Genomic DNA, 3,865 nt, shown 5'->3' with positions numbered 1-3,865 from the left:
CGTGGTGCAAAAGCGATGGCAGTAGGTCGAGAATATACCTGCTGCCCGGGTCTGTACTGTGGAGGGGAGAAAGGACCACGATAAGGTAACGGCGTTTGGAAACGTCCGTGGCACTGTGGATGATAAATGATCCTCTAGCGCTTTTGACCGCGACCAGAGAAAGAAGAGGAAGCAGCCTTCTTCTTGGCTTCCTTATGTTTCCTATTCTTTTCCTCTGAGGCGATAGCAATATTTACCGCCTCATAGAAAGTAGCATTTTGGCAAGTGGTCATCATGGTCTGAAGTTTAGTATTTAGACCACGCATGAAACAGGCTTTCCTCTTTCTGTCAGTGTTCACCTGATCCGTGGCATATTGAGAGAGATGATTAAACCTTGCCACGTATTCCATAACACTTTTATCGCCTTGCTGCAAGGCGAGAAACTCTTCGGCCTTCATGGCCATGAGCCCTTCGGGGATGTAGTGGGCGCGAAACGCGTCCCTAAATTCAGTCCAAGTGACTTGGTGTCCGGGAGCTTGAATAGCTAAGAAGTTCTCCCACCAGGCACCTGCAGCTCCCCGAAGCTGCTGAGCTGCAAATAAGGGTTTCTGAGTTTCTGAACACTGAATCAAACTGAACTTATGCTCCATGGTTCGGAGCCAGTCATCCGCTTCTAAAGGCTCATCGGCCTTAGTGAACACCGGGGGCCTGGTCTCGGTAAAGTCCACATACCGAGCCTCTCCGTCCCCGTTGCGCGATGCCCTAAAGTTTGGAGCAGGGTGTGGTTGACGCTGTGCTAGCTCGCGCAGCAAGCGAGCATTGTCAGTTGTGGCACTTAACAAGACAGCAATGGCGTCAGCCAAAGAAGGTGGAGCAGGTGGAGGGTTGGGGATATCATCCCCTCCCTGGGATGTCCCAGCCCCATCGGATCCGCGAGTACGCATCGGCATCTGTTACAAGAATCGTAGGTACCTGTTATCACGTAAAATTCATAACACAGAACATATCTTACATTCTTTCATTCACTTATTAAACATTAGTTTGACACACCAAGAGTAAACAGGTTCAACTTCTCAAACCAAAAGAAAACTTATATGACAAACCCGAACCCCACTACGACAAGCTAAGACCCCTACAACGACGTTGCCCTCGGTTTCACCGAACTAATCGGTGTGGCCAGAGCTGTAGCCCGGGTCGTCATTGCCATCATCTTGATTACCCCCTGGGTTGTGGTCATCGGGGTCGGACTCCTCTTCATCACTGAGGCCTGGATCGGGTTCTCCATCGTCTGCCAGCTCGCCATCCGTATCCATTTCTCCTTCGCCGGGAGGTGGGTGGAGTTGATGATACAGATCAAATGCAATATCACGATATTGCATAGCCAGGTCATTGACTGTATCTAAGTGATGTGCCAGCTCCAGTTTCTCCAGCTGGAGCTGGTCCTCTCGTTGCCACGCGACATCCCGTTGTGCGGTGGCCGTGGCCGCCATCTTCACATACAAATCCTTAAGATACTTTGCCTTGCCCAACTTTGCGTTCATCCTAGTTAGCTCATGCCTATGGGTGCTCCTAGCTTCTTCCTCTCGGGCAATGGCTGCATTCCGCTCCTCCACCATCCGGGACAACATAGCTTCACAATTTTCTGTAGCTCGTTTTTCTTTGGCCAGTTGAGCTTTAAGTTTGCCAATCTCCATAACATTATACATTCTCTCTCTCATCACCTCAGTCAACTCGGCGGACAACCTGTCCATCTCCTGCTGAGGCGGTGAACGGCTACTACTGGCTTGATCACTGCGTGGAGCTAGCTGATGTCGGGGAACTCCTTTTGGACCGGTCCGCTTACGCGGGGTCTGCTTCTGACGAGCCATCCTGTAGAGGGTAAGTTTAGATTAGTAAGAGAGACCTTAAAGGTTAGCAAGAATAGGATTGATTCTATTCACCCAACCCAAACAAGGAGGAAGGAACTTAACCAGTTAATACATCATGATGCATGCACGAACTTACGATTCCTACTAACAATTCGTAACAACAGTACCTTAAATTTTTACAACATAGGGCAATACTTTAGGTTGCTCCTCCATACCACTTCAAAAATTCTAAGAAAGCCTATAGACAGGGGTAGATTAGGACTAAGCACTTGGACTCAAAATAGGCAGGTTCATAATATTAGTTCCAAACGAATTTTTGAAGTTTTTCAAAAGGTTCAGCAGCCATCTTGGCAACGAATGCTCTGATACCAGCTGTGGCAGAACCTCCTAAGTGTTTGGGCCCACCGACACCTGCCATTGTCCTAAGGACCTCTGACGGTGATGCCGGGAGTCCTCCCACTTTAGAAGTCCGATGAGCAGTGCTGGGCGCTCATTCCACTGCTACCTGTGGCGTACCAAGCTGGCTCGTCCTGACCACTGGTAATGGTCAAACAACGAGAACTGTTTCTTCTCGCCCTTACAGGATAGCAAGTGGCCACCTTAACACCAGGATCATTCGTTGCGAAGATAAAGCAGTAACTCAACAACACAAGACCAAAATAATATTTCAGAGTGAAACAGCGGAAGTATTACATAACTTAGTTTACAAAAGGAGTTCTTCCAAATAGTAGAGTGTTATTACAAGCCTGGTCCAGCGGAGCAACTGAAACTTTAGTATAGACAGAACAAAATTACAGACCCTGCCCATGGGTCACGCTCACTCTTCTTCGTCGTCAACCTCGACGACGGTCACACAACAGGGTCCGAAACAAGTCGGCTCCTGAGCTTCACCTGCAACAGGGGTATTGAAACCCTGAGTACGGGAGTACTCAACAAGACTTATCCGACGGGAAAAGAGGAGAATTTAGGGATGCAGGCTTAGGGTAGACAAGGGGTGGCTGAGCAAGGAGCCAAAGTGTTTTGCGTAAAAGCTTACTAGTAGTGCATCCTTATTTTCAAGTTTTACTCCGAATTCCTCCCTCGCAGAGGCAGAGGAATTCGAGGATAGTCTAACTGGTTGTTCCCCACAGACGAATCCGTGAGTTCCTAGTCCTATCATAAAGTATTATTTATCGATGGTCATAGCTTCATGTCGCTATGAGTCCGGGAATTGGGATCCGAACCTCATGAGACATTTTCCCTTTTCTCATTTTATCACTTAGTTGCATATTTAACTACGATGAGGGTCGAAGGAATTGAGTCTCCCAATCGGGGAGCAACGACGATTCGAATCGCTTAGCAATCCAGCTGGAGTTCCTAACCACCCGACATATGTAGAACTAAATCTTGCATATGTCAACCCAAATCGAGCTCTCCCCAAATCTGACCAGGTTCGCGGCACCCGAGAGCACAGTACTCCACCATCCTACAGCCGATCTAGATGTTTTCCGGTCATCTCAGATCCGTAAGGTGGGTACACACTACTCTCGCCATCTTTCCACTCCCAGTGCGCGAGTAGCTGTTCGCGTCGAGGGATCACAAAACTGGGCTTACCGGAGGCAAGTGGCTAGTACTATAAATTCTCAACCCAGCAGGCCATCAACGGACCGGTCCTTAATCGACACAGTTGGAGACATTACTTTAAGACTCCATTCTTAAAGCAAGTCCACCGACCGGTCTCAAATTGAAACATCATTGATCGTAAGTGTATCCCACAACAACCCTTCAAACTTTCTTGTTTAAAAACCTATCTAGTAGCAGGGCTAAGCATCGCTACGCAGTTTTAAAATAAAACAGGTGTCAAGGGCAGGATACAGATATCAAGGAAGTAAATGCAGCAAGTAGGTTAACCCAATTCTCAACTACCTAATGCAGCATTTTCAAACCATAAGTGATAAAAGATTAAAACATTCAAGGAGGGGTTAATGCATCCGGGGCTTGCCTTGGTTGCAGGGCAGAGAGGGACCCTCGGAGACTTC

The sequence above is a fragment of the Sorghum bicolor genome, chromosome 8 (assembly GCF_000003195.3).
Source record: "Sorghum bicolor cultivar BTx623 chromosome 8, Sorghum_bicolor_NCBIv3, whole genome shotgun sequence".
Lineage (NCBI taxonomy): Eukaryota > Viridiplantae > Streptophyta > Magnoliopsida > Poales > Poaceae > Sorghum > Sorghum bicolor.
Note: the sequence above shows the minus strand (reverse complement) of the source record.